The sequence below is a fragment of the Pongo pygmaeus genome, chromosome 18, assembly GCF_028885625.2.
Source record: "Pongo pygmaeus isolate AG05252 chromosome 18, NHGRI_mPonPyg2-v2.0_pri, whole genome shotgun sequence".
Classification (NCBI taxonomy): Eukaryota; Metazoa; Chordata; class Mammalia; order Primates; family Hominidae; genus Pongo; species Pongo pygmaeus.
Genome location: NC_072391.2, coordinates 3,841,356 through 3,865,424, shown reverse-complemented (window position 1 = coordinate 3,865,424; position 24,069 = coordinate 3,841,356). Strand labels below are relative to the sequence as shown.

Genomic DNA, 24,069 nt, shown 5'->3' with positions numbered 1-24,069 from the left:
TTTCCCCCAAACATAAAGGCAGATTAACACAAATTAGCCTTATTTAGAATATTCATTTACGTTTCCTTCTGAAATTGATACCTGAATGGAAGATGTATTAATAACTCGTGGTTTCTACTGAAATTTAAGAGTCCACCCAGATGATGCTCAGATTTAGACGATGCTAGAGTAAGACACTACTGGGTGATGATTTCAAAGTATGAGCTGCAGGTAAAATCTAAAAGGACATACATAATAACAAATGTTTTCTAATTTAAAAGACATATAGTAAATATAAATGAATTAACTCACACAACCTACTTACAGACAAAACTAGAATAAACACAACTTGTAGGAACCAACTCCAGTTGATTTCACCACTTAACGGGAGCAAGTTCTTAGGTGGGTCATTTTATTTAAGGATGACTTGAAATTTTACAAGACCACCTTAGTTCCCACATACGAAAACTCTTTAAGAATTTTTTTTTATCAACTAGAAGTTGGGGAAAATACACTGAGAAATAAAATGATACAGCTTCTCACACATTTGAAGGCCCATGTCATGCCTAAATTTCTACTGATTTAACTTAAGAAGCTCCTCGCCCTGAGAGATTCCTTTATCCCACAACACTTGACTCAGGTGGGGCAGAGAGTCCCAGGACACTACCCAGGCCACAAGACAGAAAACACAACCTGTCTCCTCTGGCACCACTGTTAGGGATATCTTTTGGCCTACTATTAAAATAATTATTGAACCTTAATCAAGAGTGCTCTAAACTGAGAAAGTGTGAAGCTTCTGATCTGACATAATGCATATGCCTGAGTTAGATTTCCTACTTTACTGAATGTAACTTCTTTTCTAGCCTTCATCATTCACCACTGCTTCAACATTCTGTCACAAAGAAATTCTCAGTTCTACAAATTGCTACTGAAAGGAATAATTGCAACAGATTAAACATATCACTGTGTTTCAATACCTAAGTTCATGTTGGCATGAAATAATTATCAGCCACCTTAGGGGGATGCTAGGAACTCAACTTGTTATTCTGCAAAAAGGCAAATAAAGTCAAAGGATCAAGGCGGTATTCTGCCTTTCCTATGCAAAAAGGACTGCCCAGTAACCCATAGTTCGAGAAGGCTCTCTTTAGATAGGTGGATTCCAGCTAATACATGAGGAAGGAATGCTAGACCTGAAAGTCACCATTTTGCCGTCCCTAATCTCAGCCCTGATGTAGTGGCTGCTAACATCACAAAAGACAGCCTCTGTCTCTTCTAATCCAAGACCACACACAGCAGCACTTAGGAGAGTTCTTGCCAAAACAATCTTGAATCTGATCAAACCTCTAGATCTAAATGACAAAGCAAATACAAGGACAGAGGCTCATGTTCAACAGCACCATGGGGACACGGTACGACCCAGACTGGGAAATCGTAGATGGCAAAGGACAGGCTCATCAATAGATTTCAAAATGAAAAGAAGAAGAGAGGCAGAACTCATAGATTAAAAAAAGTTCACATTTTGAGATGGATGATAAATGATAATAAAACTTGAGATATATCCATAAACAAAATGTATGGACCTTACTTAGATCCTATAAAACATCCAATCTCTTATTCATGCAAACGGACATTTGTGTAACAAATCATGTAAGAGGCAATCAGGGAAAGCAGAACACTGACTCATAACTGGGAAGTATTAATAGTAAACTCTTAAGTTTGTAATGGCTCTTATTGGTCCTTATGTTTTGTTTTTAAAGAAATTATTTTAGGAACAGGGTCTCACTACGTTGTCTAGGCTGGAGTGCAGTGGCTTTTTTTTTTTTTTTTTTTTTTTTTTTTTTGAGACGGAGTCTCGCTCTGTCCCCCAGGCTGGAGTGCAGTGGCGCGATCTTGGCTCTGCATTGCAGCCTGCCTCTGGGGTTCACGAAAGCTTTGCCTCTGGGGTTCACACCATTCTCTGCAAGCTTCACCTCTGGGGTTCATGCCATTCTCCTGCCTCAGCCTCCCGAGTAGCTGGGACTACAGGCACCCACCATCACGCCCGGCTAATTTTTTGTATTTTTAGTAGAGATGGGGTTTCACCGTGTTAGCCAGGATGGTCTCGATCTCCTGACCTCGTGATCCGCCCGTCTCAGCCTCCCAAAGTGCTGAGATTACAGGCATGAGCCACCGCATCCGGCCACTGCAGTGGCTTTTCACAGGCACAATTGTAGTGCACTGCAGCCTGGGCTGAAGGGATCCTCCTGCCTCAGCCTCCTGCCATGTGCCATCACACCTGGTTTTGTTTGAGACAGGTTCTTGCTCTGTTGCCCATGCTGGAGTACAGTGGTGCCATCTTGGCTCACTGCAACCTCCAGCCTCCCAAGTTTGAGCAATTCTCCTGCCTCAGCCTCCCTAGTAGCTGGGATTACGGATGTGCGCCACCATGCCTGGCTAATTTTTGTATTTTCAGTAAAGACGGGGTTTCGCCATGTTGGCCAGGCTGGTCCCAAACTCCTGGCCTCAAGTGATCTGCCCGCCTCAGCCTCCCAAAGTGCTAGGATTACAGGTGTGAGCCACTGCGCCCAGCCACACCTGGCTAATTAAAAAAAACAAAAATTGTTCTTTTTTGGTAGAGATGGGGTGGGGATCTCACTGTGCTGCCCAGGCTGCTTTCCAATTCCTGGGTTCAAGTGATTCTCCTGCCTTGGCTTCCCAAGGTGCTGGGATTACAGGTGTGAGCTACAACACCTGGCCTTATATTTTAGAGTCACATACTATTAATAAAATATTGAAAGATGAAGTGGTACAGTACCTGGGATTTGCTTCAAAATGCCAGCCCTGAGGCTGGGTAATGAGTACATGAAGGTGTGTAATACTAGTCTCTAGTTTTGAATATGTTGAAATTTTCTGGCTGGTGTGGTGCCTCATGCCTGTAATCCCAGAACTTTGGGAGGCCACAGTGGGAGGACTGCTAGAGCTTAGAAGTTCAAAATCAGTCTAGGTAACATGGCAAGAACCTGTCTCTACAAAAAATTAAAAAGTTAGCCAGGCATGGAGGCACACATCTGTGGTCCCAGCTACTCAGGAGGCTGAGGTAGGAGGACTGCTTGAGTCTGGAAGGTGAAAGCTGTAATGGACCATGATTGCACCACTGCACTCCAGCCTGGGTGACAGAGCAAGACCTTGTCTCAAAAGGAAAAAAAAAAAAAAAAAAATCCCACAATTAGTTTTTTAAAATTCTACAAATCAAAAGCTTTTTAAGCAATACTGCTAGATGTTATGCAACATCCAAAAATAAGGTAACCATTAGTTAATGTTAAAAATGAAACCACACACAAAAAATTAAATGCCCAGGTTTCCATCTTAGAAAGACTGTCTGGTCATGCCTGCTCAGGAAACACTCCCCGGCTGTCCTCTGAAGCAGGGGCTTTGTCTCACAACACTTCAGCCATGGCTGGGACATCCCCCCTCAGACAGGTCTGATGGGCATCAGGCATCATAAACTTGCTGCAGCCACAATGGCCCCAGATTACTTCCTTGGCCTGCCCTGCTCGTCTCTACGGCACCACCACCATCCAGGTGCTAGAATACCTGAGATCATCCTAGGCCCCGCTCCCCCTCAGCCCCGCCCCCACCATGCACCCTGAGCCTGCACGTCCTCCAGATTCTGCAGCCTCCACACCACCCGTCATCACCGCCTCTCCGTTTGGCTGCCCTGCTTCCAGGTACATGTCCCAACCGTCCCCACAGCTCCCAGAACATCTCGCAAATGTGTAATTAGATCTCATTATTCCCCTACTTAAATTCTGTCACCAGTTTCTCTTTGTCCCTAACACGAAATCCAATGCTTTCCTTGACCTTTGTGAGTCCAAGCTCCGAGCCTTCCGCTCTGCCTGCAGAGCTGGGGCCTTCTTGTCATTCCAGTTTCAGCTTAAATGTCACCTTTTCAGAGGACATCCTCTCCCCACCCAACCCCTACACCCGCCATGGCCCCAGGTTCATCTCTGCTGGCCCATATGGCTCATTTGCTCTGGTGTGTTTACTCGGGTACCTGTTTACACTCGTTTATGGCCGCCTTATTTATGGCTGGCTTCCAGGAACACAAGCTCCAGAAGCGGTGGCCAAGAAAGTAGTGCTCTTTCTTGCCCATGAAAATATTACTGGAGCAGAGGAGGCGCTCCACAGCCAGCCACTGGACACAGCTGAGCCACAAGCCCACCTCCTACCCAGCAGACCCCCCAAGAGCAAACCTGGAGAACCCAGCACAGTGGACACTGCAGGGCATCCAGGTGGCACTTGGACCCTCTGGGCACTGGGCTTGAGCTGACTGGAAGCTCCCAGGGGTGCAGTGGCTCCCACAGCCCTACAAGGCCTACCTGCCCTCGGCTGACTCCACTCGGGGTTCTTTCTCTCCTCTCCCTTGGGAGGTGTTTGGTGGCCCCAGGGACAGAGGATCTTAGAGGACAAAGGGCTACTATCCTGTAAAAGGCCAGTGTCTTTGCCGGGACAATGTTTTAACCCCATGCCCACAACCTGAGCAGGATGCAGTCATCACAGCCCAGTGCACTGCCGTTGGCCTGTACCCCAGCCTGGTTGCGCCATCCCTCATGAATTAATTTCTGTTCATTATAAAGAAAGCATTAACCCAGGATGGGAGATTTCTCAGAACACCACACATCAGAATCACAAAGACTCGCAACAGCTGCACAGTCACGCTCAGCAGGCAGCAGACCGCCCCTTCCCCACCGTGGCCTGCTATGGAAGGTCAGCACTCGCCTTCTGCCTTCCACGAGGTGTGGGCCTGAACCACGGCATGTTGGCTCAGCCTCCGCCGGCTGCCCTGTCCCTCCCCACACGCTCCCAGTGCTGCCACTTTCTGCATTCTGTTTTGAGGAGAGATGCAAATGAAAAGAAGTTTGTCTAAAAAGCCACTTTCTCACCAGGGAGGTTAGCACACCCGCAGCCTGTATCCCTGAGGACAATGAGAACACACGTTCCCAATGAGGATTTAAACAAAGCCACAAGGCGAACTGCAACTGGACTCCAGTGTGCTGATGTTTCCAACAAGGGTCGCAATGAAAAGTAATCCCTCAATTTCCCAATTCCAAAGCCACCTCAGTCTCTCCCACGTACAAAGGCCTTCTCAGCAGGGCCCCCTCCCTGTCCAAGGCTAGGGGGCCACAGAAAGGAAAAGGGAGGGTGCCCTGAGGGTCCAGGAAAAGGACACACAGTGTAAAGTGGACTGGTTGTGGTGGTATTTGCAAGGGATCTTCTTTTTAATTTTTTTTTCTTTTAAAGAAATGAGACAGGGTCTCTCACTCTGTCACCCAGGCTGGAGTGCAGTGGCACAATCCTGGCTCACTGGAGCCTCCCAGGCTCAAGTGATCTTCCTACCTCATCCTCCCAAGAAGCTGGGACCACAGGCATGCGCCACCAGGCCTGGCTAATTTTTTGTATTTTTTGTAGAGATGGGGTTTTGCCATGTTGCCCAGGCTGGTCTCGAACTTCTAAGCCCAACTGATCCGCCTGCCTTGGCCTCCCAAAGTGCTGGGATTAGAGGCGTAAGCCACCATGCCAAGCCCCACTTCGTATTTTCTATTGACCTTTCTTCTAGAGCGCTAATCCTTTTTTCAGCTGATTCCAATCTGCTGGTAAATACACCTACTGGATTTTTAATTTCTTTCTTTTTTTTTTTTTTGAGATGGAGTCTTGCTCTGTTGCCCAGGCTGGAGTGCAGTGGCACATTCATAGCTCACTACAGCCTCCACCTCCTAGGCGCTAGCAATCCTCCCTCCTCAGTCTCTCAAGTAGCTGGGACCACAGGCATGTGCCACCATCCCCGGCTAATTTTGTAAAATCTTTATGTTTTTGAGACCCAGTCTCACTCTGTTGCCCAGGCTGGAGTACAGGGGTGCAATCTCAGCTCACTGCAACCTCTGCCTCCCAGATTCAAGCGATTATCCTGCCTCAGCATCCTGAGTAGCTGGGATTACAGGTACCCACCACCACACCTGGATAATTTTTGTATTTTCAGTAGAGAGAAGGTTTTACCATGTTGGCCAGGCTGGTCTTGAACCCCTGACCTCAAGTGATCTGCCTGCCTCGGCCTCCCAACGTGCTGCGATTGCAGGTGTGAGCCACTGCGCCCGGCCTAATTTTGAAAAATTTTTAGTAGAGACAAGGTCTTGCTATGTTGCCCAGGCTGGTCTCAAACTCCTCACCTCAGCCTCCCAAAGTGCTGGGATTACAGGTGTGAGCTACTGCACCTGGCTGAATTTTAAATTTCAGTTATTGTGCTTTTCTGTTTTAGAGCTTCCATTATATTTTTTATGAATTCCAATTCTATGAAACAATCCATCATCTTATCTCTATTCTTTAAAATAGCTGTGATTGGCCGGGCACAGTGGCTGACGCCTATAATCCCAGCACTTTGGGAGGCCGAGGCGGGCAAATCACATCCTGGCTAACACGGTGAAACCCCATCTCTACTAAAAATACAAAATATTAGCCAGGCGTGATGGCGAGCGCCTGTAGTCCCAGCTACTTGGGAGGCTGAGGCGGGAGAATGGCATGAACCCGGAAGGCAGAGCTTGCAGTGAGCCGAGATCGCGCCACCGCACTCCAGCCTGGGCCACAGAGCGAGACTCCGTCTCAAAATAAATAAATAAATAAAATAATAAAATAAAAAAATAAAATAGATGTGATTAACATACTAAAGTCCATGTCCAAAAACCGTATCTCAGTCTCCTGTGGGTCCGTCACCTTTCTTCCCCTGGTCCCCTTTCCCAGTGTACCTGGTGCCTTCAACTGAGTGTTAGGGACTGGGCATGACAGAAGGGCGGGGGGTCTGGACATGGCCCCCGACAGGGACAGCTCACCCTCTCCGTGGTAGGCAGCAGTGAGACAGTGAATCAGGAACTCCACCGACACTGAACTCGTCTGCAGTCTTTGTAAAGACCAGCCCAGCTGTGGCTTGTCCCAGGCGAGACAGGGTTGGTCCCAGATGAGAGCCTGGCATATTTCTTAGGGCCCTCCACCTGATAGGCCCCAACCTATTCCCTAACTCCACGAAACTGCCAAAAATCCCACTCTGCTTTTCAGCCACTTTCTGCTCCTCTGCCCTAAGCAGCTTCATCAGCAAATGGCTAGAGACACCAGTGCCTAATGTCCGTCTCTATTCTCCGGCTCCTTTGCTCAGGGGTCTTGGCCCCTCAGGTCCAGCCGCCTCGGCAGCCCTGAGCCCCTATCTTGGTCTCCCAGCCCCGGGATATTTCCTGCAGCTCTCTGACTTCTCTGCCTCTCAGCAGCCACCCCTGCCCAGCTTCTCAGCATCCTGCCCAGCCAGTGCCCCAGGGAGAAGAGCCCATGCGGGAGCAGGAAGTGGGGCTCACCTCCGCAAGCTTGCCTGTGTTGTGCTGCTGGGTGGCTCTCCAGGCCTTCAAGCTGGGGCCTTCTGAACAGTGGCCGGCTCCTCAGGTCCTGGGCAGGAGTGCTTCACCGTGAGCTCTTCCACACCAGACGCAGAGCCTGCAGGACCTCGAATGAGTCACTGAAAAGGGGAGGGGCTGAGGACACGGACTGATAACCAGCCAGGCTGGTCCAACTAGCACGGCCACAAAGACACCTTCCAGCCACAGATGTCCCATCCAGAGATGTGCCCGACAATGAGAGTGCCCCAGGGACACAAGGCCGTTTCCCTCTGCCCAGCCCAGCGTCCTCTAGGACAGAAGACCTCTGCATCCTCATGTGAACTCTAGGGTCATGTATGATGTCCTAACAAGACAGCACATGCCAGGACATGGAAACTGCTTCCACCAGAAGCTCACGCTACAGCTCCTCAAAGAGAATGGGGGTGTCTGTCCCCAATACAGGCCCCTATCCTGCCCCTAGAGGCTTCTGACAAGAACTGCACGTCATTGCTGCTTCCTGCCCAGTGCTGGCCATGGGGCGCATTTGCAGACAGAAAGTTTCAGGCCTTCACACTGTCCCTCCCCTCAGCACTCTGCCTCCTCCACAGCGCGTCCCTCCCTTCGCTAGAGCCTCTTTCATATCATCCAATTTCAGCGAGCACACGCTGTCCTACCACTCCATCTCCATCCTGCGTATCTATTCCTCACTATGAATCACATCTCACTCACACTGTAGTTATCCTCTCCTGTTAGATGCAAGCCCCACGAGAGCTGGGCTCAGCCGGCAGCACCGAGAGCAAGGCCTGGGCCGTGGCAGGTGCTCACGGAGAATATGCTGGATGAAAGGTGTGTCAGAGGGGGCCTTCTGCTCTGGAGCCACAGTTTAAGGGCTCCACTATCTCCAGCTGCTGGTTGCCCCTACTCAGTGTGAGCCCAACCAAGGCCTCTCTGAGGAAGGAGTGAGGGGACAGGCTTCTGTCCCATTTGGACTCTTCAGCCTCCACATCCCATGGCCTGGCAGGATGGTGGAGTAACCACGGGTGACACAGGAGTACCCAAGGATGGCTCCTAATGGGAGGGCATGGCAGGGCATGGCAGTCTGTGGACTAAGGCACCTGTCAGAGCAGTGCTCAGAAGATGATGCTGCCAGATAGCAGAGAACTCAGAACGATTCCACGCAAAGAGGCCCCAAGCAAAAGGCTGAGAGCTGCTGGGCAACAGATCCTGGGGGGCTGACGTGGGCCTGTCTCCACGGCCAGGAGGGGCTCCCACACCGAGCCCAGCAGGAACTTTGTGCTAGTATGCACTGGTCCACAGTCCTGGGGCCACTGCCAGTTCCATGATGCAGCCCCCACGACACAGCCGCCACCATGGCTATAGCCAGACCCTCGGGTCTGAGGCCAAGGCCAAGGCAGTGCTGTATTTCTTCCAACTCTGCCCGCTCCTTTCCTGGGTGGGACGGCTGGGAAGGCTGGTTCCACAGTTCTCCCCAGGTCCCTGTGAGCCACGGTCCCCGGCTCCTGCTCTCCTTCCAGCCCCCAGGCACCCTGAACTGTAGGGTGCAAGACACTGAGGCAATGTGGGCCTCCCAGTGGGCAGCCCCACCCAGGGTGTGGGAGGCCATGGGCCCCAAGCTCCCCTGGGGACTTCTCCCACTGCCCCACCCTCAGGAAGCCATGAGCTGTCACCTTCTCTGTAACCAAATTCTTCTCTGGGGGCTGGGACACATGCAGAAAGCATTTCGTGTTTTCTCAGGGCACCTGTGGGGCTGAACTGCATGGAGAAGCCATTTCGCAGAGAAGGAGTCACACAAAAGAGGCCTTCCCGCAGGGGTGGCCTCCAGGACAGATGCTGCCCAAGCCTGTGGTCGGTGGAAGATGCTGTCCCTCACCCTGCCCCAGACTCCCCACCAGCCACTGAGGGGCTCCCCAGAGGGCCTGCCTGTGCTGGGCACTCGAGCGGAGGCAGACAGAGGCTCTGCCTCCATTCTCCCTCCAAGGTCCCAGCCCTGGGAACAGGAAAGCACCCCAGGAGGAGAGCAGGCAAGGCGTCTGCAAGTCTCAGCCTCCCCAGGAACCGCAGGGCTCTGGGGAGCGGCACTGGTTTTCACCTCTCACCACGTAAATGCGTCCACTCACCTTGCCAGGGCGGCTTCCTAGGCTCCTCCCCCGTGGCCCACATGGAGGGGTGGCTGCTGGTCAGGGCCATGCCCCCCCCGCAGCGTGGAGCTGCAGCAGGGCCATGCTGGCCACCACTAGCCACTCCGCCACAGCTGCAGCTGTGGATGGGGCCTCAGGCAGGAGTAGCAACAACACCTGGGGGCTGGGGATGAGTCTAGTTTGGTCCTGATCCACCCAAAGCCAGAGTGACCACACCCGAGTGGCACTGTTGGGCCCGCTCCCCACTGTCCAAAGTCCACTGGAGTCACGGTGGAGCCGTCGAGACAGGACAGCAGCTCTGCCCTTGCGAGCTCATGGGTGACGGGCTCCTGTCCTCGCTTGAGTCCATGAGGAGGTGCTGATCTTCGGAGGTGCCTGGGCCCAGGAGTGACAGCCACAGGAAGCTAGTGACATGCAACTTGCTGGGGAGGCCACTACCCAGGCTGGCGCTGCGCCACTCACTCAGCAAGCCTTTGCCATCTTGCTATTCCCATTCACATTGTGGTCACTAAAAGAAGGAAAAGGGGAGTGTTACTCATGCCCATCAGCTCAGCCAGCACCACCTATTCTGAAACTTCAGCAAACTCCTGACAGGCTGTTTTGTTTGTTCTCTGTTTATATACTCATGTAGGATGCAGCAACATGGAACCCTGAACACCTGGAAAACTGGACAACATACTTTTGTCTTCAGTTGGTGGAAAACAGTGCAGGACAGTGATTCCAAGATAAGGGAGACCAGAGAGCTCGTCCTATGACTGCACCAATTACAGCCAGGAGGCGGGTTCCAGGCTGCAGCACAGGCAGGGAAACTCAGCTGGAACCTGCAGTCTTTCTGAGTTGGGAAGACAGAGTTCAGAGCTCAGGGAGGCCAAGACTGCTGCTATTTGCAGGGCAGAGTCCTGGGGAGGAGGCAGCTCCACAGAGGCAGAGCCAAGATCTGCAGAGGGTCTCCTGGAGTCTTTAGCTGAAAACAGATCTGTCCCTGGGTGAGAAAAACTATATGAGAAGGCCCAGGAAAGAATCCTGAGGAAGCAGCACACAAAACAATCCGCAGAGTTCACACAGGGAATATTTTGTGTTCCCACAAGCCACTGTGAAGAGATCTCCTAATTCATGGGGTATTGGGTAGACTTCGCAGAAGGGCATCACCCTTAGTAATAGAGCTAAGTCAACTGCAGACTAAAGCAGCACTGGACCGACTAAAAAGTTCAGAAGTCTCTAAAGGATCGCTGCTTCCAAGGGACTTAACTGCATTCCAGACCCAAACCCAACACTATTCGAAGGAATTCAACAAAATTCACCAGCCAATAATTTATTTTATTTTTTGTAGAGACAGGGTCTTGCTATGTTGCCCAGGCTGGTCTTGAACTCCTGAGCTCAAATGATCCACCTGCCTCAGCCTCCCAAAGTGCTGGGATTACAGGCATGAGTCACCACACCTGGCCCAGCCAACAATTTGAAATTCACAATATTCAGCATCCAATTTAAAAAATAACCAGGCCTATCAGTCAGGGTCCCACCAGGGGACAGAAACCACATGGTACCTCAAACAAGGGAAGTTTAGCATAACAATTATTAACTATTTACAGGGAGTTGACTAAGAGGGAACAAAAGAGAAATCTACAGAACACCCTAGGGTAAAGGGAGATAACTAAGGGAAGGATTCAGACCTAGCAGAGGGTGTAGTCAAAAGTACGCACTAGATGATGAAGCTGACTGGGCTGTCCCAGGACAAAGCTAAGGGCCAAGAACCACTTGCGAGGACGCTAACACAATGAGCTGGAAGGCTGTCTGAGGAGTGCTGGAAACCCGGGGGGTTGGTGTGGGGGTGCTGTTGAACTCACCAGAAAGCTGCCAGGCGGCTAGCTGGGGTGCTATGGGACCTGCCTGAAAGCTGCCTGAGCACCCTATATGTCCCACATACCAGCTCATGTCACAGACAGGTGTAAGCAAAGCACAAAGAACCAAGAAATGCCCTTTCCTCTCAACGCTTTCCACTGACAAAGACCAGCATGGGGCAAGAGAGAAATGTTCCAGTATCACAAGTGGCAATGAAGGGCGGATTGAGAGTTGAGAGGAAATAAACTGATAACTGCTATAACAGACATGCAAGAAAGAGAGGAAAATTATGACCTATAACCATACAGTCAATAGAAACTGACCTAGAAATGACACAGATAAAGGAACTAGCAGACAAGGACAATAGTTTGGCATATATTTAAGAAGGTAAAGGGAAACATAAGCATGATGAGAACATGGAAGATATAGAAAGATCCAAATGGAACTTCCAGAAGACAGTAAAAACAATACCTGAAATGAAAAGATGCACCAGATGGGATTAACATCAAATCAACACTGAAAGAGAAAAGATCCATGAATTTGAAGATATAGCAATTGAAACTACTCAAATAAGGCAGAGAGAAAAAAATTGTTGGACACTATCAAGCTGTCTAATGTGCACATAATTGGAAGTCCTAGAAGAAAAAGAAAGAGGAGAGAGAAATATTTGAAGAAATAAGCAAAACTTCCGAAATATGATGAAAACTATCAATTCACACATCCAAGAAAGTCAATAAAACCCAAACAGAGGCCGGGCGTGGTGGCTCACGCCTGTAATCTCAGCACTTTGGGAGGCCGAGGTGGGCGGATCACGAGGTCAGGAGAACGAGACCATCCTGGTTAACACGGTGAAACACCGTCTCTACTAAAAAATACAAAAAATTAGCTGGGTGTGGTGGTGGGCGCCTGTAGTCCCAGCTACTCGAGAGGCTGAGGCAGGAGAATGGCGTGAACCCTGGAGGCGGAGCATGCAGTGAGCCGAGATTGCGCCACTGCACTCCAGCCTGGGCGATGGAGCAAGACTCCGTCTCAAAAGAAAAAAAAGAAAAACCCAAACAGAATAAACCTCAAGAAAACTGCACCAAGACACATCATAATCAAGTTGTAGAAAACCACTGTTAAATTAAAAAGTCTTAAAAGCAGTTAAGCTAAAAAGCATATTATGTACTGATAAATATAGGTAAGAATGACATGTTACTTCTGCTGTAAGCCAAAAGACAAAGAAGTAACATCTTTAAAGTACTGGGAGGAAAAAAAACACACACACACACACAAAAACCTGTCAACTGGAATTATTTTTATCCACCAAAAATGTCATTAAAAAGTGAAAGCAAAGGACTTTCACTCTTCAGTCAGGAACGTCAGGAGCTTAGAAGTTGTCACTACCATCCTTACAAGAAAAAATACTGAACTGGCAAACAACCCCTTTTAGCTGCATCAGAGAACTGAAGTTACAGGGCAAATGACTGCCCCCGACACTGGAGACAGGTCAACAGAGTGAACTGGAGCTTACCTGAGCAGGAGCCCAGGAGTGGAAACAAGGTAGGAAAATTTACACAGCAATTCATGAACTGCTGGAGATTCAATTTGGACTTTACCTCCATGAGCCCTACCAGGTTCTCACAGTCAAGATCAGAGAAAGATCCCCTCATACTTCTGGCAGGGGAGGGGGAAAGCAGCCACAAGGAGTATGTCTAGAGCTTTCTGTTCTTAACAAGGCCTGTCCTCAAAGGAAACTATTTTACAAGAGCCTAACTTAATCAGGTTTTATAAGATCCTAATTAGCCTAAGGGAAAGGTTGATCCAACTTAAGCACCCCTAAGCCTTCCACAGGCAGGAAAGAAAGGGCCCAACTCCAGCCCCCTCTCCCTTCCTGTTTCACCTAAGGAGGCAAAAACCCCAAACTGAGAAGTGCTAGTGAAAGTCACAGGCCAGGGGCACAGGCTCACAAAAAGACTGAGACCTAGTCACAGGACTTAGGACACTTCCCCTCCTTCCCACCACATAAATAGGGCTCCTATATAATAACAGGAGAATAGAACAGAAAAACCTGCATATCTCAGACTTTATTTAAGAAGTCTCTAGGGAAACCCAAGGAAGGAAAAACAGACACAGGAGGAAATTTTAGTTCTGACAGCTATAGTTAACAGCAAACAGTAGACAGAGCCTAATGCCTAGCCAGATAAACTAAAAAACTCACACCAAATGCCGATTTTCCTCAGTTACTTCCTTTTCTTTTTTTTTTTTTTGAGATGGAGTCTCATTCTGTCACCCAGGCTGGAGTGCAGTGGCTCAATCTCAACCTCCGCCTCCTGGGTTCAAGCGATTCTCCTGCCTCAGCCTCCCAAGTAGCTGGAATTACAGGCGCCTGCCACCATGCCCAGCTAACTTTTGTATTTTTAGTAGAGACAGGGTTTCGCCATGTTGATCAGGCTGGTCTCGAACTCCTGACCTCAAGTGATCAGCCTGCGTTGGCCTCCCAAAGTGCTGGGATTACAGGCGTGAGCCACTGTGCCTGGCCTACTTTTTTTTTTTTTTTTTTTTTTTTCCCAGACAGAATCTCATTCTGTTGCCCAGGCTGGAGTACAGTGGCATGATCTTGGCTCACTGCAACCTCCACCTCCCGGGTTCAAGCAATTCTCCTGCCTCAGCCTCCTGAGTAGCTGGGATTACAGGCGTGTGCCACCATGCCCAGCTAGTTTTTCTATTTTTAGTAGAGGTGGGGTCTCTACGTTGCCCAGGCTGGTCTTGAACTTCTGGGCTCAAGCGATCCTCCCCGCTCAGCCTCCTAAAGTGTTGGGATTACAGGCGTGAGCCACCGTGCCTGGCCTCCTCAGTTCCTTTTAACAAGTACATCAAGTCTGGTTTTCAACAAAAAAATTACAAGGCATACTACAATTAAAAAGCAGACTTTGAAGAGATATAGCAAGCATCAAAACCAGGCTCAGAAATAGCAGAGATGTTAGAATTATCACAGCTAACAACTCTGATTTGAAACAACTATGATTAATATGCTAAGGGCTCTAATGGAAAAAGTAGACAATAGCTAAAACAGATGGGTAATTTCAGCAGAGATAAAAATTCAAAGAATCAAAAGGAAATGCTAGAAACAAACAAACAAAAAAAAACTGTAAGAAAAGTGAAGAATGCCTTTGATGGATTCATCAATTAGATACAGTCAAAGGAAAGAATCAACGAGCTTGAAAAAAAAAGTCAGTAGCAACTTCCCAAACTGAAACGCAGAGAGAAAAGAATGAACAAGATGGAACAGAATATCCAAGAACTGTGGGACAATTAGAAAGGCAAAAATATGCATAACGGGAATCCAGAAGATGGTGACAGGCAGAAATGAGCAGAAAAAATATCTGAAACAATAATGAACTGAGAATTTTCCAAAACTGATGACAGATGCTAAACACAGATCTGGGGAGCCCACAGAATACCAGGTAGGATAAATACCAAAAAACAAAAACAGAACAAAACTACATGGAAGCATACAATAAACTATAGAAAATCAAAGACAAAGAGAAAATCTTGAGAGAAGCCACAGGGAAATAAATTCCTTTCCTATAAAGGAGTAAGGATAAGAATTACATCAGACTTCTTTGAGAAATTATTCAAGGAAAAACAGTAGAGGGAATATTTATAGTGTTGTAAGGAAAAAAAAAAAAAAACCTTACTAACCTAAAAATCTGTATCCAGTAAAATTACCCTTCAAAAGAGAAGAGACTTTCTCAGAAGAATAAAAATTAACAGAATCTGTCATCAGTAGACCTGCCTTGCAAAAAATATTAAGAAGTGTTTGAGAAAGAAGGAAAATAATACAGGTCAGAAATAAAGACCTATAAAGGAAGAGCATTAGAGAAGAAATAAGTGAAGGCAAAATATTTTACTTTTCTTACTCTTTTTTTTTTTTTTTTTTTTGAGACGGAGTCTGGCTCTGTCACCCAGGCTGGGGTGCAATGGTGCGATCTTGGCTCACTGCAACCTCTGCCTCCCAGGTTCAAGCAATTCTCCCGCCTCAGCCTCCCGAGTAGCTGGGATTATAGGCACACGCCACCATGCCCAGCTAATTTTTGTATTTTTAGTAGAGATGGAGTTTCACCATGTTGGCCAGGCTGGTCTTGAACTCCTGACCTCAAGCGATCCATCTGCCTCAGCCTCCCAAAGTGCTGGGATTACAGGCGAGAGCCACCACACCCGGCCTGCTTTTCTTACTCTTAACTGATAACAGTTTGTTCAAGGTAATAACAGCAACAGCTAAGCATGGTGGTGCATGCCTGTAGACCCAGTTACTCAAGAGGCTGAGGCAGGATAGCTTGAGTCCAGGAGTTCTGGGCTATTTGGACTGAGTGTCTGCACTAAGTTTGGCATCAAAATGGTGACCTCCCTGGAATATGGTGACCTCCCCTCCTTAAGGACCACCAGGTTGCCTAAGGAGGGGTGAATAAGCCCAGGTCAGAAATGAAGTCAAATGAGGTCAAAACTCCTGTACTGATCAGTAATGGGATTGCTCTTGTGAATAGCCACTGCACTCTAGCCTGGGCCATATAGCAACGCGCTGACTCTATTATTAATATTTTTAAAAGCTGGGTACAATAGCTCACACCTGTTAATTCCAACACTTTGGGAGGCTGAGGCGGGAGGATTTCTTCAGACCAGGAGTTCAAGACCAGCCTGGGCAACATAGTGAGACCCTGTCTCTATTAGAAATTAAAAAAAAAAAAATATCTAGGCATGGTGGTGCACACTTGTAGTCTCAGCTACTTGAGGGGCTGAAGCAGGAGGATCATTTGAGCCCTGGAGTTCAAGGGTGTGGTGTGCTATGATCGCACCACTATATTCCAGCCTGGATGACAGACCAAGACCCTGTCTCGGCCAGGCGCAGTGGCTCATGCCTGTAATCCCAGCACTTTGGGAGGCTGAGGTGGGCAGATCACGAGGTCAGGAGTTTGAGACCAGCCTGGCTAATACAGTGAAACCCCGTCTCTACTAAAAATACAAAAAATTAGCCAGGCATGGTGGCGGGCACCTGTAGTCCCAGCTACTCAGGAGCCTGAGGCAGGAGAATGGCGCGAACCTGGGAGGTGGAGCTTGCGGTGAGCCCAGATCGTGCCACTGTACTCCAGCCTGGGTGACAGAGCGAAACTCCATCTCAAAAAACAAACAAACAAAAAAACCCTGTCTCAACAACAAAAACAAACCCACAACAATGTATTCAATGATTGGGTCAATAATCATCCTTACTGTCCCTTATGATATTGCTGTCAATAATTTCACTTATGGCCGGGTGCGATGGTTCACACCTGTAATCCCAGCACTTTGGGAGGCCGAGACGGGCGGATCACAAGGTCAGGAGATCGAGACCATCCTAGCTAACATGGAAAAACCCCGCCTCTACTAAAAATACAAAAAAAATTAGCCGGGCGTGGTGGTGGGCGCCTGTAGTCCCAGCTACTTGGGAGGCTGAGGCAGGAGAATGGCATGAACCCAGGATACGGAGCTTGCAGTGAGCCGAGATTGAGCCACCGCACTCCAGCCTGGGCGACAGAGCGAGACTCCATCTCAAAATAATAATAATAATAATAATAATAATAATTTCACTTTTGAATAAGTGAAATTAATGACAGCAATATCATAAGGGACAGTAAGGATGAACTGGGAATACTCTGTTACTGGGAACTTGTACAGCCCATGAAGTGGTATAGCATCAGCTGAAAGTGGAATTGGATTAGTTGTAACTGTAAATACCAAACTCAAGGGCAAAGACTTTTTTTTTTTTTTTTCTTTTGGGATGGAGTCTCGCTCTTGTCAACCAGGCTAGAGTGCAATGGCACCATCTCGGCTCACTGCAACCTCCGCCTCCCGGGTTCAAGCCATTCTCCTGCCTCAGCCTCCCAAGTAGCTGGGATTACAGGCGCCCACCATCACGCCCGGCTAATTTTTTGTATTTTTAGTAGAGAGGGGGTTTCACCATGTTAGTGAGGCTGGTCTCAAACTTCTGACCTCAGGTGATCCACCCACCTTGGCCTCCCAAAGTGCTGGGATTACAGGCACGGGCCACTGCGGCCAGCCAAGACTTTTTAAAAGTATGTAAGAAGAAGCATAATTGACATGCTGAGAGAGGAAAAAATGTAATCATATAAAATGTTCAATTAAACCCAGAGAAAGCAGAAAAAGAGTGGAAGAACAAAATAAAAAGGGAAGAATAAAAACAACAGAAAACAGTAATAAATATGGCAGATATTAATCTAACTGTACCAATAATCACTTTAAATGTCAATGTTCTAAATACATCGAATAAGAAATAGAAAATGTCAGAATATATTAAAAAATAAGACCCAAGCATGTGTTGGGTCAAAAATGAAGAGAAATACTTTCTCAGAAGAACAAAAATTAAGGGAATTTGTCATCAGTAAATCCACCTTGCAAAAAATGTTAAAAGAAGACCCAGGAAACTCACTTTAAATATAAAGACACAGGTAGATTACAATTAAAGAGATGAGGCTGGGCACGGTTGCTCACTCCTGTAATCCCAGCACTTTGGGAGGCTGAGGCGGGCGGATCACCTGAGGTCAGGATTTCAAGACCAGCTTGGACAACATGGTAAAACCCTGTCTCTACTAAAAATACAAAAATTACCCAGGCGTGGTGGCAGACGCCTGTAATCTCAGCTACTTAGGAGGCTGAGGCAGGAGAATTGCTTGAACCCAGGAGATGGAGGTTGCAGTGAGCTGAGATGACGACACTGCACTCCAGCCTGGGCAACAAGAGCAAAACTCTGTCTTAAACAAACAAACAAACAAACAAACAAAGAAAGAAAAAAGAGAAAAAATTAAAGAGATGGAAAAAGACATACCAGGAATCAAAAAGAAAGTCCCAGTAGCCATACTAATTTCAGGCAGAGCAGACTTCAGAGCAAGGAAAATTATCAGGGATAGAAAAAGGATATTACAAAATTATAAAGAACTATTTCTCTAAGATGAGGTAACAAACCTTACGTGTATACGCCTAACAACAGAGCATCAAAATCCTCAAAGCAAAAACTAAGAACTGCAAGGAAAAGCAGATGAATTCACTATTATAGTTGGAAACTTCAACATCAATCTATCAAAGTGGATAGATCCAGCACGCAGAAAATCAGTAAGGACATAATGAACTCAACAGCACCATCAAGCAACCGGACAGAACTAACATCTATAGAGCACTTCATCCAACAGCAGCAGGATACACATTCCTCTAAAGCTCACATGGAACATTCACCAAGATAGATCACATTTGGGTCCATAAAACACACCTTAGCACACTAATGCATTTAAACAATTATGAGTTTATGTTTTGAGACACACAATATGTAATAATGTAATTTTGTGACAACTGAAAGGGGTGGAGATGAGGCTATAAAGAAGCAGAATTTTTGCATGTTACTGAAATTACACTGCTATAAATTCAAATTACAGTGTTACACAAACTAAAATGAGAAAATAATTAAACATGTTACTACAAAAAGAAAAAAGAAAACCTACAAAACTCCAGCTAAACACCAAAGAAGACAATAATGCAGGTAATTAGAGATTTTAAAGTCCTTGGCCGGGTGCGGCCGGGTGCTCATGCCTGTAATCCCAGCACTTTGGGAGGCCGAGGTGGGTGGATCACTTGAAGTCAGGAGTTCAAGACCAGCCTGGCCAACATGGCAAAAACCCATCTCTACTAAAAATACAAAAATTAGCTGGGCATGGTAGTGAGTGCCAATAATCCCGTTACTAGTGGGGCTGAAGCAGGAGGATCCCTCGAACCTGGGAGGCGGAGGATGCAGTGACCTGAGATCATGCCACTGCACTCCAGCCTGGGCAACAGAGCAAGACTCTGTCTCAATTTAAAAACAAAAACAAAAACAAAACAAAACAAAAAAACCTATAAGGTGGCTGGGCACAGTGGCTCACACCTGCAATCTCAGCACTTTGGGAGGCCGAGGCAGGTGGATCACCTGAGGTTAGTAGTTCGAGACCAGCCTGACCAATATGGTGAAACCCTTTCTCTACTAAAAATACAAAAATTAGCTGGGTGTGGTGGCGGGCACTTGTAGTCCCAGCTACTAGGGAGGCTGAGGCAGGAAAATTGCTTGAATCTGGGAGGCAGAGGTTGCAGTGAGTCAAGATTGCCACTGCACTCCAGCCTGGGCAACAGACCAAGACTCTGTCTCAAAAACAAAACAAACAAAAAACTCCAAAGAATTAGCTGGGTGTGATGGCACACGCCTGTAGTCCCAGCTACTTGGGAAGCTGAGGCAGGAGAAACGCTTGAATTCGGGAGGCGGAGGTTGCAGTGAGCCAAGATTGCACCACTGCACTCCAGCCTGGGTGACAGCAAGACTCCATCTCTAAAAAAATAAATAAATAAAATCCTATAAGGTATAGAAAAGCAGCAGCAAAATGACACAAGTCTTTCCTGATCAGTAACTAAGTGTAAATGGATTAAACTCTCCAATCAGAAGATAGAGATTAGCAACATGGAAAAAAACTACATTACCCAATTATATGCCATCTATAAGAAACTTACTTTTTTATTTTTACTTTTTTTTTTTAGAGAGACAGGGTCTCTCTATGTTGCTCAGGCTAGATTTGAACTCCTGGGCTTAAGCAATCCTCCTGCCTCAGCCTCCCAAGTAACTGGGACTACAGAAAAGAATCACTTTAGATCCAAAGACACAACTAGATTGAAAGTCAAAGGATGGAAAAACATATTCCATGCAAACAATAACCAAAAAAGAGCAGGGCTCTATTACTATAAGACAAAAGAGACTTTAAATAAAGAAAAGATTAAAAAAGGGTATTATATAAAGGTTCAATACAGCAAGAAGATAAAATTATAAACAGACTGCACCTAATAACAGACCGTCAAAATATATAAAGCAAAACTGACAGAATTGAAGGGAAATAGCCAGGAACGGTGGCTCGTGCCCGTAATCCCAGACTTTGGGAGACTGTGGGCAAACTGTCTGAGCTTTGGAGTTCAAGGCCAACCTGGGCAACATGGAGAAAACCTGTCTCTATAAAAAAGTACAAAAATTAGCCAGGGGTGGTGGCGTGAGCCTGTGGTCCCAGCTACTTGGGGCGCCGAGGTGGGAGGATCGTTTTGAGCCTAGGAGGTCGAGCCTGCAGTGAGCTGTGATCATGCAACTGCACTCCAGTCTGGGTAACAAAGGGAGACCCTGTCTCAGAAACAACAACAACAAAAACAACAAAAAACAAAACAACAACATACACACAACAAAAAACAAACAAGGGCTGGGCATGGTGGCTCACGCCTGTAAGCCAACACTTTGGGAGGCTGAGGTGGGCAGATCACCTGAGGTTAGGATTTTGAGACCAGCCTGGTCAACATGGTAAAACCTCATCTCCACTAAAATAAAAATACAAAAATTAGCTGGGCATGGTGGTGGGTGCCTGTAGCCCCAGCTACTTGGGAGGCTGAAGCAGGAGAATCACTTGAACCCGGGAAGCGGAGGTTGCAGTGAGCCAATATTGTGCCACTGCACTCCAGCCTGGACAACAGAGCAAGACTCTGTTTTAAAAACAAACAAACAAATTAAAAAACCCCTACCAAGACTAAATCACAAAGAAACAGAAAATCTGAATAGACCTGTAACTAGTAAGCAGATTGAATCAGTAATCAAAAATCTCCTAAGAAAAGTCCTGAACCTGAAGTCTTCAGTGATTAATTCTACCAAACATTTAAACAACAACTAGTACCAACCCTTCTCAAAAGTTTTCCAAAAAAGTGGAGAGTAAGAAATACTTCCTGGCCGGGCGCGGTGGCTCACGCCTGTAATCCCAGCACTTTGGGAGGCCCAGGTGGGCAGATCACGAGGTCAGGAGATGGAGACCATCCTGGCTAACAAGGTGAAACCCTATCTCTACTAAAAATGCAAAAATTAGCCGGGCGTGGTGGCGGGCGCCTGTAGTCCCAGCTACTCGGGAGGCTGAGGCAGGAGAATGGCGTGAACCCGGGAGGCGGAGCTTGCAGTGAGCCGAGATTGCGCCCCTGCACTCCAGCCTGGGTGACAGAGCAAGACTCCGACTCAAAAAAAAAAAAAACAAAAAAAACAACAACTTCCTAAATCATTCTAAGAGGCCAGTATTACCCTCATATCAGAACCAGGCATTCAATAAAAGAAAACTACAGACTAATATCCCTTATGCACATTGATGCAAAAATCCCCTACAAATACTAGCAAAGTGAATTCAGTAGCATTTTAGAAAGATTATACACCACAACCAAGTGGGATTTATTCCTGAAATGCATGGATGGTCCAACCTACAAAATTCAAGGTAACATACCACATTAATGGAATAACGGGAAACATATCACATCATCTCAATTGCTGCAGAAAAGGCATGTGACAAAATGTAACACCCTCTCAAAATGAAAACATTCAACAAACTAAACGTACAAGGGAAATATCTCAACATAAAGCCATATTTGAAAAACCTACATTGTTAAACCTGAGAAAGCTTATTACAATTTTTTTTTTTTTTGAGACGTAGTCTTGCTCTGTCGCCCAGGCTGGAGTACAGTGGCCCAATCTCGGCTCACTGCAACCTCCGCCTCCAGGGTTCAAGCAACTCTTCCGCCTCAGCTTCCCGAGTAGCTGGGATTACAGGCACCCAACATCACACCCGGCAAATGTTTGTATTTTTAGTAGAGACGGAGTTTCACCATGTTGGCCAGGCTAGTCTCAAACTCCTGACCTAAAGTGATCCACCCGCCTCGGATTCCCAAAGTGCTGGGATTACAGGCGTGAGCCACTGCGCCCAGCCTAAAAGTTTTTAAAGAAAAAAAAAAACAGAGCCAGGCACGGTGGCTCACGCCTGTAATCCCAGCACTTTGGGAAGCCGAGACGGGCGGATCACGAGGTCAGCAGATCGAGACCATCCTGGCTAACATGGTGAAACCCCGTCTCTACTAAAAATACAAAAAACTAGCCAGGTGTGGTGGCGGGCGCCTATACTCCCAGCTACTCGGGAGGCTGAGGCAGGAGAATGGCGTGAACCCGGGAGGCGGAGCTTTCAGTGAGCCGAGATTGTGCCACTGCACTCCAGCCTGGGCGACAGAGCGAGACTCCGTCTATAAAAAAAAAAAAAAAAAAAAGGAAAAAGAAAAAAAACAGAAATGCACATTGAATGAACATCGTACTCAATAGTGAATAGGGAATGACTAAAAAATTTTCTTCTAAGATGAGAACATTCACCTTTACCACTACTATTTAACCTAGTACTGGAAGTTCTAGCCACAGCAATTAACAAAAAAATAAATATCCAAATTGGAAAGAAAGAAGTAAAATTAATTCACAGATTTAATATGATATGTAAAAAACTAGGCCTAAACATTACACACAAAAAATAATTACAATAAGAGAATCAGCAAAGCAGCAGGATACAAAGTCAGCACACAAAAATCATTTGCATTTCTATATACTCACACTGAACAATTTGAAAAGGAAATTATAAAAACAATTCCACTTACAATAGCACTAAAAAGAATAAAATACTTAGGAATTTTAACCAAGGAGGTAAAAGATTCATACAATGAAAACTACAAAACATTGCTGAAAGAAATTAATGAAGATATAATTAAGGAAAAACATCACATTTCCATGGGTTGGACGATATTGTTGAGACAAGATATTTTAATATTGTTAAGATGTCAATACTCCCAAAAGTGAGCTACCGATTCATACGTAAACTGAAGCAAAATCCCAATGACTTTTTTTTTTTTTTGCAGAAATAGAAAATACATGCTGAAATTCATATGGAATCTCCACGGACCCCAGATAGCCAACACCATGTTGAAAAAGAAAAACAGATTCAGGATTCACACTTCCTGATTTCAAAACTTACTAACAAACTGCAGTAATCACAACAATGTGGTACTGGCAGGAAGACAGACATACAGACCGTGGGAATAGAGTTGACAGCCCAGAAATAAATCCTGTCATGTATGGTCAAATGATTTTGACAAGGACGCCAAGACCATTCAACGGGGAAAAGATAGTCTTTTTAATAAATGTTGCTGAGAAAACTGGATATCCATATGCAAAAGAACATGGATATCATATCAAAGGCATAGGAAACAAAACACAGACAAGCCAGGCGCACTGGCTCATGTAACACTTTGGGAGACTGAGGTGGAAGAATCACTTGAGCCCAGGAGTTCCAGACCAGCCTGAGCAACACAGTGAGACCTCGTCTCTATAAAAAAAAAAAAAAAAAAAAAAAAAAAAATTAGCCAGCCACGATGGCACACACCTATAATCCCATACTTGGGAGGCTTAGGTGGGAGGATGGCTTGAGCTAGAGTTCAATGCTGCAGTGAGCCATGATCATGCCACTGCACTCCAGCCAGGGTGACAGAGCAAGACCACCCTGTCTTAAAAAAAAAAAAAAAAAGATATGTCACGCAAACACTAATCAAAAGACAGCTGGAGTGGCTATATTAATGTCAAACAAGCAAGGTAGACTTCATAACAAAGAAAATTACCAGTGATAAAGAGGGCTGGGTGCAGTGGCTCATGCCTGTAATCTCAGCACTTGGCCAAAATGGGAGGATCACTTGAGGCTAGGAGTTTCAGACCAGCATGGGTAACACAGGAAGATCCTGTCTCTACCAAAAAAAAAAAAAAAAAATTGATAGGCACGGTG

At 46.5% G+C, this 24,069-nt stretch overlaps 1 protein-coding gene across 7 annotated transcripts in view; it reads right to left on the bottom strand.

The window, feature by feature from the left end:
- DNASE1 (deoxyribonuclease 1) overlaps positions 1-24,069 on the bottom strand; it is a 46,779-nt gene that overhangs the window by 7,444 nt on the left and 15,266 nt on the right. For 5 of the 7 annotated variants that reach the window (XM_063655102.1, XM_063655107.1, XM_054455746.2 and 2 more), the window contains exons 2-3: positions 9,509-10,037; positions 7,353-7,497 (exon numbers count right to left, since the gene is read on the bottom strand). The gene's annotated coding sequence lies outside the window, so the exon portion shown is untranslated. The remainder of the gene's footprint in view (positions 1-7,352; positions 7,498-9,508; positions 10,038-24,069) is intronic. The other 2 variants (XM_063655106.1, XM_063655105.1) reach the window with 1 other exon arrangement.